A 15,295-nucleotide genomic window follows, 5' to 3' on the forward strand; every position below is an offset into this window, starting at 1 on the left:
TTGCTGACTTCCTCCAGTAGATGCCTCTTCCCAAGGTTCTTTATCTGATTACTCATGGGATTGAAGGTGGAAACCATCACAATCTCTTTATTGGTAACATTCTCGCTGTCTCTGGCTCTTAAAAGAGATTCTCTTGGACCGTGCCAATGCTTGTTTGAGGGCGCTGGTGACCACCCATTTTATGTACCCTCTCTCTAGTAGTTTGCATTTCAAGCCCTCCGCTTCTCTGAAATAATCATCCTTATAAGATCAACAACTACCCTTCCTCAGGAGCTGCCCGTCCGGGAGGTTGTCCCCGAGTTCCGAGGTGGTGAGGATCATATCTCAGCAAGGAGCAGGCATCCGTTGGTTTCTTCTATACCCTGGCAAATAGACTACCCTCCTCATGTTTGACTGAAAGGTACAAATAGTTCATGGATTCCATGCTAAACTTTGATGTAAACTTTAGGTCAGGGCTTGTGCTATTGAGCCATCTTCCTCAAGTAGCCCCTCAGAGCCATGCCAGAGGACGAAAACGTCATCATTGTATCTCTCCCAGGAAACTAGGCTCTCTCTAGACTGATTCCTAAGGCCCACATGCATCATCCCGGGATTTTGCGAGTTCTAAAGTGCGAAAAATAGCGATTCGCATTTTAGAATTCGCAGAACGGGATGCATGAATATTTTCGCAAATTATTTGCGATTCGGTAGAAATCGCAATTTCTACCAAATCGCAAATATTATGCGATTTTCAAAGTGCGAATTCGCAATTCACATTGATCCTATGGGCCATCAGGCCCATAGGGATCAATGGGAATTGCGAATTCGCACTTTGAATATCGCAAATCCTGATTGCATTTCAAGGTTGGTGAGGGGGGTTCAAATGAACCCCCCCCTGCACCCATGAAATGTTGTTTTCGCATCATGTTGCACACACACATGTCCTAAGGACATGTGTGTCCGTAACATGAATGTTTAAAAAATGCATTTGCTGCGTTTTTAACACTTTTTGCAAATTTACCGAGTGGTTCAACCACTCAGTAAATTTGACACCCTAATTGCGAATTCGCAATTTTAAAACTAATCATACATTGCTTTTAAGAAATCGCAAATTTGCGATTTCTTGAAAGCAGTCGCATTTTTAGAAATCGCAAAAATGTTGCGATTTCTGAAAATGTATGATGCATTCCAAAAATGGATTTTGGAATCGCAAACGGACGATTTTAAAAATCGCACCGTTTGCGACTCCAAAAACCCTTGATGCATGTGGGCCTATGTCCTTTTCAAATTCCGCCACAAAAAGGTTCGCTACGTCTGGTGAAAAGCATGCTCCCATGGCAACCCCCTTCCTTTCCATGTAAAACTGCTTTTTAAACAAAACATGGTGTTCTTTAATGCAATCTTGAGCAGCTGTACCAGAAGTTCCTTAGCTACCTTGGATTTATTGAGCTGCTACTAAGCATTCTTTTTTTTAAAAAAAATGAAAAATGTTACAACCATTTTAAGTAGGCTGTGGTCCAGGGACCACTGCTTGCTCTGAAAAAAAGTTTTTTGCACTCTTTAAGAAAGGAGAAAGGTTTTCTTGGGGACCCCTTCCGGTTTGTAATGGTTACCACCTCCTGTGGCTTGGTGGTAAAATATTCATGTTTTGCAACCAGATTTAGGTTGCAAAACATGAATACATAACTTAATGAATCTGTGTACATTTAAAAATGCCTTTTTGGATCACAAATGCTCCGATTTGACCTCTGTGATCCTAAAACTGCTTTGTGGATGAGGCCCTTGGTTTGGAAGTACATTGGAAAGTTGTGGGCTCTGTACCGTCCCTGAACACAAAGTGACTACCCCTGCCATTCTCTATATTGAGAGGGTTTTTTAATTTTGAGTTAAAGAGCTAGATCAGCCTCTTTGCAACAGTAACTGCAATTACCCTGGGCGTAGTTCGCGTAGTAGCGAAACGCGTAGCTATGCGAAGTGCACTTCCCGCTACGCAAGCCACACGTATCTACGTGAACTGCGTAGTGCGGTAGGGAAAATGCTGTTCGCACTGATTGCACAGTGCCGGATGCCTGTCTGCACTGTGCAATCATTGCAAACCGCATTATGCACAGTGCAAGCGGTTGTTTTCTGCTGCTCAAGTAGATTTGTACTCGAGCGGCAACATACTCAATGCGAACTGGTAGTTTCTCATTGCGAGCGGTCGCGAGCATACGCGACAACTCGTTATGAGAAACCTGACCTCCCTGCGTTGAGAATCACGCCGGCAGGTTCATTTTCCATGCTCGCGATCTGCAACTTGATGTTGATGAGGAAAAAGTCTCGCCGGGATGTTTTTTTTGCTTGCTTGCGGCCGCCAACTTGATGTTGAGGACCGCGAGCAAGCAAAAAATGCCCGCTACGCTAGGCGTTTTTGGACTGCGCTACTTGCAATTCGTGTAGCGCATAGTTGCCCAAACTACGCACGCTCCGCAAGTGTAGCGTAGTCCTATGCCCAGGGTTAAACTGCATCTGCTTTTGCACAAGTAAAATCCTCACACACATAAGTCATGCAAGCAAATGACGTGTGCTTATTCTTGAGAACAGAACGGGGGTATCTGAATGAAGTCGATGTGACAGTGAACAGGTGGGTCCCCTGGAGCCGGGTGGGCCATTCTTGAAGTTTTACACCTTTACCAACATTATGTACCAGACAGGTGGCACGTGAGTGTCACTATCGTTGGACCATGGATTGGGTATGGGTTCATTCAGGACAAGCACACACTGACTCTGAGCACTAACTCCGAATGCAGTGAGCACACAGCACCAATGCCACAAGAGCTGTGACTAGAAAGGTTTTGTCCCATTACTCATTTATGAATCACTTCCGAGAGGTGGGTGTCTTACTGGGGTTTGTGGTCTCTGTCGCACATCAATACCAGATGACGGTGCTCTAATGAACACTAACATATCTCTTCAACCACCCCCATGCCCATGAGTATACCTACAAGGCAATCTTCAACCACAAATCAATAAAAAAGTTAATTTTGGAAGCTTAGTAATCTTCAAGGCAGCGAGGCGAGACATTAAGAGAGAGAAAAAGGTAAGAGAGAAAAAGAAAGAAAGAAAGACAGAAAGAAAGAAAGAAAGAAAGAAAGAAAGAAAGAAAGAAAGACAGAAAGAAAGAAAGAAAGACAGAAAGAAAGAAAGCAAGAAAGAAAGAAAGAGAGAAAGAAAGAAAGAAAGAAAGAAAGAAAGAAAGAAAGAAAGAGAGAAAGAGAGAAACAAACAAACAAAGAAAGAAAGAAAGAAAGAAAGGAAGGAAGGAAGAAAGGAAGGAAGGAAGGAGAAGACAAAGGGACAATAAAGGGAGAAAGAAAGCAGAAAAAGAAAGGCAAATAAGAAAAAGAAAAAGGGAAAATAGGAGAACAAAAAAAACAAAGAATGAAAGAAAGAGACAGAATGGAAGAAAGAAATTATAAAGATAAGAGGAAGTAAATATAGATGGAAAATAAAGGAATAGAAAACATTCGAATTGTGCTTGGAGGTGAGGTATTTATTTATTAATGTAAAACAAATCCTGTGCTCACGTTTTTAAATTGTTCAGTTCTCAAGTGAGAACTCAATGCATGAAATGAAAGTTCAAAAATGAGGTCGAGATCCAGCGTCGTTGAATAAATGTTTATGGTTCAGTCTAGATCAGTACATCCGAAAAACAACTAGCCGACATGTGTTTCGTCACACCGTGTGAAGGCTGTGACTCTTCAGGGCTGTTGACATCAAAAACGATGATGTAACGGCGCGCCAGTTCGAAAAGTATGAAATCTGGCTGTGTGGTAGGTCGAGGCGGATAGTGACCGCTACCTGGATTGCAGTCCAACCCGCATGCACTCATCCGTGCACGTCTCAAGATTTCTGGACGCCACCGCGGACATACCAGTCCTGAGGCTTCCAGTTATCGGCTTCTTTTACCTTAGGTAGGTACACCAACCATCCCATCTCGCCTCGACCTACCACGCAGCCAGATTTCATACTTTTCGAACTTGCGCGTCGTTACATCATCGTTTGTGATGTCAACAGCCCTGAAGAGTAACATCCTTCACACGGTGTGACGAAACACGTGTTGGCTAGTTGTTTTTCGTATGTACTGATCTAGACTGAACCATAAACATTTATTCAACGACGCTGGATCTCGACCTCATTTTTGAACTTTCATTTCATGCATTGAGTTCTCACTTGAGAACTGAACAATTTAAAAACGTGTGCACAGTATTTGTTTTACATTTGTTTGGTAGGGGATTTGTTCCCTGTCTATGCAGTGGCTGTTTTCTGTCTGGGTTTGTTCCCCTGACCTGTTTGCACCGTACTAACTTAACCTACACACAACCTATGTACTTCGTACCCACTGAGCGCCAATTCTTCCTGTCCCCTATTCAAACAAAATCTCTCCTCTCGCCAGGTATTTATTTTTTGCTTGGCTTCTCACCAGAAATCAGCAGAGACTTCACAAAACAAGGTGCAGTGTTAACATGTAGCATCAGATGGCAGCAACTAAACACCCCTGAACTCAACTCACAGGCAGTGTGCTACTCCAAGGCAGTCTCCAAGCTACTCCAAGGAGGTCTTCAAGCTACTCCAAGGCAGTCTCCAAGCTACTCGAAGGAGGTCTTCAAGCTACTCCAAGGCAGTCCCCAAGCTACTCCAAGGTGGTCTCCAAGCTACTCCAAGGAGGTCTCCAAGCTACTCCAAGGAGGTCTTCAAGCTACTCCAAGGAGGTCTCCAAGCTACTCCAAGGCGGTCTCCAAGCTACTCCAAGGAGGTCTCCAAGCTACTCCAAGGAGGTCTCCAAGCTACTCCAAGGAGGTCTCCAAGCTACTCCAAGGAGGTCTTCAAGGTACTACAAGTTATTCCATGGCAGACTCTATGCTATTCCAAGGTGTCTCCAAGATACTCCTAGGCAGCCTCTGTTAGAGCTGACAGTCTTAGGGTGGTCTTGACCCAACTTTTTGCCTGCCCCCTCCATTTGTCTGGACCTCTTTTTGTGCTGGGTTTAGGACTCTGCACACTCTACCACTGCTAACCAGTGCTAAAGTGCTGGTGCTTTCTCACCTAAACATGGTAATATTGGTTCATCCCCAATCGGCATATTTAATGTACTCATAGGTCCCTAGTAAAGTGCACTACATGTGCTCAGGACCTGTAAAGTAAATGCTACTAGTAGGCCTGCCGCACTGACTGTGCCACCCACTTAGGTAGCCACATAGTCTCAGGCCTGCCACTGCAGAGCCTGAGTGTGCAGTTTCACATTGCCATATCAACCTGGCAAGTAAACCCTTTTACCTATACCTTCCCTTTGTATACATATGTCACCCCTAAGGCATGCCCAGTTTAACCCATCGGGCAGGGTGCAGTGTATTTAAAAGGTGTGTGCAGCAGTGAGTTGGGCGCGGGTAGGAGTTCTGTGAATGAGCTCCAAACGCGTGGGATCCTCCTGTTGGAAATATCGCTGGTTAGCGTGAACTTTTGTGGAACCGAATTCTTTCAAGTAACTGGATTAATCCTACTACTTCATTGTGTTATCTGCATCTTCGTACACTGCCTTTCTTACCTGATTTTGGATTGCGGAGATTTCGACCGGGAGGCTTCTCTGCCTATCGACACCTTCTCTCGCATGATATGAGACGGCACCCGCCTGGGATTGAGACGGTGGTTTTCTGAGGTATGCTGGACTGTTCATGGAGCTGAGCGCGGTTGGTCTGAGACTTTCGATGCTGACCCCGGGTTCAGCTGGCCCACCCTCTCAGGGTGGAGGACGGAACCCCGGACACGACCGCAGTTGCTGGAGCTGTGAATTGCGCACGTCCCGGAACTTGTTGCGGTTGGTCTTCCCCGTTGGCCCCCGACCCTAACCACGGAGCGAGGAGAAACCTGGGAGTCGTTGCCAGCTGGAGGCAGCTTCGTGGTGGTCCACTCCCCTGAGAAGCGTCCCCCGTTAAGCAGCTGACCCCGCGTCATCCTGGCCCTGCGAACTTTGGGGCACAGCACTTGGGCCCCCCGCCTTCTGTTCAGCGCCCTTGAAGTCGAGGTGTCTGGCTGATGCGTGAATTACTATGGAGGCAAAGGTAAGGGTTGGGTCTGGGAGGCCACAGCAGTGATCGGTCCACACACGGGACCATCCAGCATTCTGGTTTCCGACAGTCTTGCCTGCTCCCTGGTCCTATGGGTCACAACCCCGAAGCGGACCCTACTCCAGCCTCCTTGAACACTGGACCAGGGGTCGAGCCCGTTCCTTGGACATGCCCCCGGGCTCTCTTGATCAAGGCTCCTGGGGTGCCCTTGTAGCGACCGGCTGTTCTTGTCATCGGAGCACTGTGGCGTGCTCTTGGGAATGGTTGCAGATTGATGTGTAGCACAACACCACTGGGTTATTTGTGTGAGACCCGAACTCTGTCCCGTTGTTGTTGTCACGTTGAGACGCGCTGATTGCGTTGAGTCTGCAAAGTTCAAAGTTCCCTGACTTTCGGTTCACAGTCGCTGCTCGCCTCCGCCCCCCGCTGGCCCTGCTCAGTTTCAGATGCATACAATGGATAAATGGAATAAAAACTCGCATGGCTGAAACAAAGAATTACTTCAGTTTGCCAAACCCTCTTAATTACAGCCCTCCTCCTACAAAGGAGAACACATTAGGACACCAAAAATACGACGACAAAATCCAGCTCATTGTTTTAAGGTAATAATGCCTTCTTCCTTGTGTGCTCTATATGTCTTTATTAGCCCGCATTTTATTATTCTAGTTCATGTTCGTTACTTCTCAGGTCGTGACATTTGGGTTATTAAAATGGCAGTGACCATAGCGGTTATTCTCCCAAAATGGCCGTGGCTGTAATCTATAGGTAGAGGGGCCCACCCCCAACCCTCACTGTTGTCCACAATTAGTATCAACTGAAAGAGGACTATCCCTCCCTTTATTTACTTTTCTACTTCATCTGTTTTATTTACAGTTTCAACTGAAAGAGGACTAGCCCTCCCTTTACAAGCCCTTAGTCATTGAAATAGGACTAGTCTGGATATCCATCAGAATCTCATCAGCCCATAGAAATAGGACTTAACTGACTACCATTGCATTTATTGGCGATAGACAAAGGAGTACATTGCAGTTTGGTGTAGGCTATGTTAGTCCATTGTGTCGGCCATCTTGGACTGCCTGTACCATTGATGGCACGTAGACCTTCACTTCAGATCTACCACACACCTTATGGAAATAGTCAAAGGACTATACAATATCAATGTGTAAGCCATCTTGGAACAATCTTTACCAGTGAGAGTCCATAGACACTCACTTCAGTTTTTAGAATCCCCATTCTTTCTGCGTGATCTATATTCCACGCTGCACTTGCCTCAATCATTCTTTCTACATGATCTTTATTCCATGGTGCACCTGCCTCAATCTTGAGTCTTTCCCCTCCCTCACTCCAACATTCTTCCTGTGATCCCACCCCCTTTTCTCACCACAATTACCTTACCTTCTCCCCATAGTCGTCTTCCCATCCTCCCACGACACGCCCACTCTGGAACTCATCCCAACTCTACACCCAGCACCCTGAGGACTACTAGTTGATTCCAGAGTTCCCGCCCCGCTCAATCAATCAATCAATCAAAGCATTTATATAGCGCACTGCTCACCCGGAGGGTCTCAAGGTGCTAGGGGGGTGGGGGGGGGGGGGGGGGGGGTCCGCTACTGCTCGAACAGCCAGGTCTTGAGCTGCTTCCTGAAGGCGAGGTGGTCCTGGGTCAGGCGGAGGTGGGTCGGGAGGGAGTTCCAAGTCTTGGCGGCGAGGTAGGAGAAGGACCTTCCCCCTGTGTTGGCTCTCCGGATGCGGGGGACGGAGGCGAGGGCGTGGCCGGTCGATCGGAACTGGTGTGTGGGGGCGTAGAAGTTGAGGCAGCTGTTGAGGTATCCTGGGCCTTGGTTGTGTAGGGCTTTGTGTGCGTGGGTGAGGAGATGGAAGGTGATTCTCTTGTTGACCGGGATCCAGTGCAGGTCTCTCAGGTGTCTGGAGATATGGTTGCGACGGGGGATGTCCAGGATGAGTCGTGCTGAGGCGTTCTGGATCCGCTGGAGTCTCTTCTGGAGTTTGGCGGTGGTTCCGGCGTAGAGGGAGTTGCCGTAGTCCAGACGGCTGGTGACGAGGGCCTGGGTGACCGTCTTCCTTGTCTCGGTGGGGATCCACAGGAAGATCTTACGTAGCATGCGCAGGATGTTGAAGCACGACGAGGAGACAGCGTTGACTTGTCTGGTCATGTAGAGGGAGGAGTCCAGGATGAAGCCCAGGTTGCGTGCGTGGTCTGTAGGTTTGGGTGCGCTGCCTAGGGCGGGGGGCCACCAGGAGTCGTCCCACGTGGAGGGTGAAGATCCCAGGATGAGGACTTCCGTCTTGTCCGAGTTCAGTTTCAGGCGGCTGTTCTTCATCCATTCGGCTACGTCTTTCATCCCTTCGTGAAGGTTGGCTCTGGCGGTGGCGGGGTCGTTGGTGAGGGAGAGCTCAACACTCTATTACCTCTCTCTCCCTCATACCACGTTCCCCTACGAGCTCCATTCCCCATTTCTTCTCATCTCATATCATCTCACATACTGTACTACCCTGATAATGGAACTAGCAGGCACACACTCCTACAACATCATCTACCTCTCCAACCACACAAAAAAATCTGCCAAACGTTTCAAACACAATTTTATAAAACAACACTCTGAAACTCTCTTTGCTGACCCCTATTTCTCACCACACAACGGGATCACAACCACTGATCTCATTTTTCACACAAAACAAAGAGCCCGATGGAGGAAAGCCTTCCTCACCTCACTCTCGATCTCTTCCTTGAAGAAAACCGCACATGGCATATTTTTATCTATTTCCCCTTCCCAGCTATTCCAGGCGACAGCAACCATCACCATATACAACAACGGCATTATCCTTATCCAAGCCACAGACCACAATCTTAATCTCATGGATAACATCTTCCATACCATCAAAAACCTAGTGACCAAAACACATTTGGGTACCCATTTTCCATTCAACACCACTTCACATTCACTCACTTCACCCAACCAATTTGACAACCCCGCCCAACCCCCTTGCACGCCTCCATCACTGGAGCCCTACGAGACGTCCACCCTACTTACCCCCACCGTTAACATAACCCAACTCACAACACCTACACCACACATAACACACCTGAAATCCCCCTTCTACCCTTTCCTCCACCGACAGCGGTCTCCTGCGTTGAGCCCTACAAGACGTCCACCCAACTTACCCCCACCGCTAACACTCCAGCACTCACAACACCTACGCCACATAACACACCTGACAGCCCTCTTCCACCCTTACCTCCTCCGACATGGGATTCCCCTTGTCGACACCCAACCTTCCCCTCCCTCCAATGCACCACACCTCACCACACCAAATCCACCCAGAAATCATGTCACCATCACTTACCCCCCTCAAGCGGCTGAGTCTTACTCTCCCTATACCAAGATGACTACACCCCACCACACCCACCCCTGTCGAGGTCTTGGCTTGTCACATGTCTCGACACCACGCTATCCCACTAATCTTAATCTCCTGGATAACATCTTCCATACCATCAAAAACCTAGTGACCAAAACCCATTTGGGTACCCATTTTCCATTCAACACCACTTCACATTCACTCACTTCACCCAACCAATTTGACAACCCCGCCCAACCCCCTTGCACGCCTCCGTCACTGGAGCCCTACGAGACGTCCACCCTACTTACCCCCACCGTTAACATAACCCAACTCACAACACCTACACCACACATAACACACCTGAAATCCCCCTCCTACCCTTTCCTCCACCGACAGCGGTCTCCTGCGTTGAGCCCTACAAGACGTCCACCCAACTTACCCCCACCGCTAACACTCCAGCACTCACAAAACCTACGCCACATAACACACCTGACAGCCCTCTTCCACCCTTACCTCCTCCAACATGGGATTCCCCTTGTCGACACCCAACCTTCCCCTCCCTCCAATGCACCACACCTCACCACACCAAATCCACCCAGAAATCATGTCACCATCACTTACCCCCCTCAAGCGGCTGAGTCTTACTCTCCCTATACCAAGATGACTACACCCACCACACCCACCCCTGTCGAGGTCTTGGCTTGTCACATGTCTCGACACCACCCTATCCCACTGATAATGCTAGACCGTCCAAACTCACCCCATCCCCAATGTCCCTTCCCTCTCCCACATTACATCCACCAACCCTTTCAACTCAGACATCTACTATCTTCACTCACCCTCCCTCTCGCACTACTCTCCCTCCAACACTATCCACACCTACACCTTTTCAACCACCTACATACAGAACACAGCCTCCAACCCCTCTCACCACGGAACCCGACCTTAGACTTGAGGAAATAATGTCAGCCCTTCTCTATATCAAAAATGAACTCCAATCTTTCAAAACTCTTATTTCGAGACTACCTTGGCTCAATATCTCCTCAAGAGCCTTTAACCTAAACGAGCGATCACAACACATGACTCGCACCCCTATATTCACGCCTCCCATCTAGAACTCAGTTCCCCTCCACAATACCCTCTCTCGCCCTAAGCGAAGCATCAATCCGTTTTCTGAGAGTGATCTACTATCTCTACTTTACTCATACGAACCGTCTCTCATTAAATGCATTACCTCCAGCCAGTTAACCATACATACTAATCCCCCCAACCCACTCAGAGCCCCCAGACACAACAACAGAGGGGTCATCGATAGCAACCTTAAAAGCTTCCCCCTCACCCAAGACTCCTCCTTCTCCCTCATCACACTCCAGCTAAAAAGCACTCTCCTAAACTGCAGATCTGCCTCTAGACATGCTGCAGACATAGCTGACCTCATAATTTCAAAGGAACTAGACCTTCTAATCTTAACCGAAACGTGACAAATGGAATCCTCCACCCCTCTGTTGGACATTATAGTCCCCCCGAACTACGACATTATCAGATTAGTTAGACTCGATAAGATAGGGGGAGGTATATCCTGTATACATAGGAGTAACATCACTATTACTAGAGCCCTATCCCCGGTCTTCCACACCTGCGAATACTTCTGCCTAGACATTACCAGCAACGGCAATCCAGCGTGCTCACTTCATATCATCTATCATCCTCAAGGTGACAACCTAATATTCTCCGAACAACTCATGGATCTGATTTCAACTAACAACGGAACGGACGTTAAAACACCCAAATATACCTTGGCGATTTCAATCTCCACTGGAATGACAACAAAGACTCAGTGGTCAACTGCCTCAAAAACTTCCTTGATGATCTTGCCCTTACCCAAACTTGCAATATCCCTACACATAAGAAAGGATCAACCCTGGATCTAATTATCTCCAAAAGGGACGTCATTCAGCTGGAATCGATACAACCCTGTGACTGGTCCGACCACCATGTTATCACCTTCTTCATCAAAGAAACAGTCAAATTTAACTCAGTTCAAGCCACAAAACCAAAGGTCTGGAAAAGAGACCTGAAACGCCTTAACCCAAACTCATTACCCTTAGCAACCTGCAACCTGCTACTGCCACCTTCTGGCATCTAGGACGTCAATGACCTCACCAGCCACTACCTCAACTCTATGACCGCAATTATTAATCAGGTTGCCCCCCCTCAACTTAAAAGAATTTCCACTAAAGACTCAAAACCGTGGTACAATGGCCTACTCAACGAAGACAGGTGATCTCTCAGAGCTCTTAAACGTAACTGGAGATCAGTCCCGTCTACTAATCACCTTAAGTTATTGAGGAAAAAAAGAAATGCTTATTACAAAAAGATCAAGCACACCAAAGCTGGCTTTTTTGAGCTAATCAAATCTCAATCTAAGGAAGCACCTCAGCGGCTACAAAACGCAGACCATCCGCAACCCAATTGTGAACAATTCTCTGCCTTCTTTACTCAGAAGACTGTCAACATTGAGAATGATCTCCTAAATAATCTATTACTGTACTAGTTACCACATATGCTAAACTCCCCTTCTCTACCCGTTTTGCCTCTCAAAATCCCCTCAAATTATGATCTTAAGAACGAAGCAACATGGTCCTCCTTTCACACCTATACTGAAGAGACCATAGGAAAGATTCTCAATGCCCTGAAACCCTCCAACCACCTCATCGATCCACTTCCCGCTAACGCTGTTAAAGACCTAACACAGTGGCTTCTTCCGTTATGGACCAAAACCATTAATACTTCACTGCAACAAGGATGCATTCCAAACACCCTCAAAGTTGGACAGGTTTCACCCATCCTAAAGAAATCAACAGCCGACTCCACCGATCTTAACAACTACCGCCCTATTTCCAATATCCCTACCTTAGCCAAATTACTTGAAAAATGCGTACACCAGCAACTGAACATATTGACCACTTTGACCTTCTTAACAATCACCAATCAGTCTTCAGAGCAGGTCACAGCATGGAATCAGCTATGACTCACATCATCGATGATGCGCTACAAATCCTTGACCCGAACGGATCATGCCTACTCATTCTTCTAGATCTATCCTCAGCCTTTGATACAGTCAAACACAAGAATCTGATAGATCTTCTCAAACTTAGGATGGGTCTGTCAGGAGTAGTATTAAAGTGGTTTACCTCTTTCCTACATAACCGCACACAACAATGTAAGATCAACAACACCCTTTCCAAACCAGCTCCAGTAAGGTTGAGCATCCCACAAGGGTCCTCACTATCCCCAACACTTTTAACCTGTTATGGAGCCACTCACCGAAATGCTACAGACCTCTAACCTGCAATATCATATGTACGCTGATGATACACAACTTTATCTTAAGATCAATACCCTAGAAGACATTAAACGGCTTAACACCACACTCAAGAACAACCAAAATTGGCTGGCAGAAAACCACCTCAAATTGAACGCTCTAAAGACCGAATTCCTCCTTATCGCTCCACCTGCTAACGTCCCTTTGATGCAAGACCTAATCCAACATCTCACTGCACTCAATGTTCAACCTACTATCGTGGACTCTGCAAAATCCTTGGGGAATAATCCTGGACAGCAATCTCACTATGCAGAAACACATTAGCAACGTCACAAAGGGAGCAAACTTCCAGATCAACACTTTGAGGAAGCTAAAGCCCTTTCTGCCAGCCAATGACTTCAAGTTAGCTGTTCAAGCGCTTGTTATCCCGCGGGTGGAATATGGAAGTGTCTCTCTTTGCGGCCTCCCAAAAGTCATCACAGCTCTCCTGAGAGCCTCAATCAACACTGCAGCAAGACTCATCACGGGCTCGAAAAGAAGTTCCCACATCTCCCCTGATCTAAAATCCTTGAATTGGCTCCTGCTTGAAGCAAGAAATCATCTAAAAATAGTGTGCATGACACACAAGGCCTTACACCACAAGGCTCCCATTTACCTTGCCCAGATATTAACAATCTCCAGTGGGTCTAGGTCCTCTAGGGGTGTCGACAACATACTACTTAAACCTCAAAGATTCAACAAAAAGAAAACATATAAACAAACCTTTTCCGGAATGGCACCTAGGATCTGGAATTCTCTTCCCCCAGAGACCAGATTGAACTCTTCCACCATCTCCTTCAAAAAGGAAGTAAAAGCGATTCTCATGGCAACATTTACTTGACTAGACGCTAAGCAAATCTGATGAAGAATAGTTCCCATACTACCGCGATGGGGGGGCCCATCCATTCTCCCTAGGCACGATATCCTGCCCTGGAATTTAAGAAATCGAGATACTCAAGTTAAGCTCTCTACGACTGTTCCTGTGCTGTGTTTTTAATGTTATCCCATGTTTCTCTACCCCACGTCTTGTACTTTGCACTCATACTATTATCCCTTGCATGTGTCCCCCCTCCTCTATTACCTGTATAATTTTTCATACTATTCCCTATGTATTATGCAACTCTGAATACTGGAAAGCGCTCTGATATCCGCAAGGATCTTGTTCGCACTCTATAAAACTTTCAAAATAAATCAAATAAATAAAATAAATAAATAAATGTATTTTTAAACTTTACATTCCTTGGTAGTGAAAGAAAACCATTTTCGTTTTTCACTACTGCAAGGCGAATCTCTCCCATAGATTAACATTGGGATTGCCTTATTACATCTTTTAAGTGTAACTCCCAATTGTGAAGAGATTAACTTTTCAAGTTTAGTGTTGCCAAACTTAGAATTTAAAATCACAACTCATGGCGAAGTTAGATTTTGAATTCCAGTTTAGCAAAAGCCACTTTTAGAAAGTTGGCATTTACTTACTTTAGCCATTGCCTTCAGCTTCTCTCTGGGATACACATCTGGGGTGGATGCCAGCTGGCTTCTTGCTTTCTCTCTTAAAGGTAGAGCAGGTGTGCCTGGGTGGACATCTGCAAGCAGATGGACCATCCTGATCAGCATGGAAGGGAGGAGCTGACACGTAAAACTGAAAGGGCTGTGCCCTGTCCCAACACAAAGAATTGATTACCCCCCTTGTAGTGTGTCTGGAGCCAGGGAGCCTCTGTTCACTTCAAAGCTTTCTTTGAACTTTCCCCCACTTCAAAGGCACCCCTGGATACAAGTAATTCACCACGGGCTCTACCAAATCAGTACATTTCTGGACCTGTGACCACTCTGCCAGGAAGAAGACCATCAGATGTGCTGAATAAGGACTGCCACTCCACTGGAATTGCTGCCTGTTGAACTCTTGCCTTGCTGTGTTGCTGTGTTGCCCTGCTGCTCTCTCACTGGCTGATTGAGAATGACTGGATCTGCCTCACTTGAACCCAGAGTGACTTCAAGGGCTTCCCGGCTTGCTTCCTGCTGCCCACGTCTCAGGGACAAAAAAACGTAGAACCCTCCTGTTCCAAACATTGGGCTCATCTTCTTGTGAGTCTGCCCTGCTAAGTGGTGGAACCCCAGTCCGAGACCCTTGGAAGTGGACCTAGTGATTTGCTCCAGTAGAACTGATGCATCCTCTACTGTGAGAGCAGTATTGACGCATCAACGCTGTTTCGGGAATCGGACAGGCGCATCACACTCTGAATCATCGTATCGACCTCGAAACCACAGCTTCAGAACCAATGCATCGCTGCCACTGCGTGGAGAAGATCGATGCATAGCCTCTACAGCGTGGAGAAACCTAGCGCATCACATTAGAAACTGATGCTTTGCTTAGGGAACTGACACGGCTGCAGTTGCATGGAGAAATTTGGCACAACACCTCAGCTGCATGGGAATCACAGTTGCATCTCGCTGTTGCACCCAGGATCAAGGTACTTTTGCTACGGGCCCT

Source organism: Lissotriton vulgaris, chromosome 5 (genome assembly GCF_964263255.1).
Source record: "Lissotriton vulgaris chromosome 5, aLisVul1.2, whole genome shotgun sequence".
NCBI classification, from domain to species: domain Eukaryota; kingdom Metazoa; phylum Chordata; class Amphibia; order Caudata; family Salamandridae; genus Lissotriton; species Lissotriton vulgaris.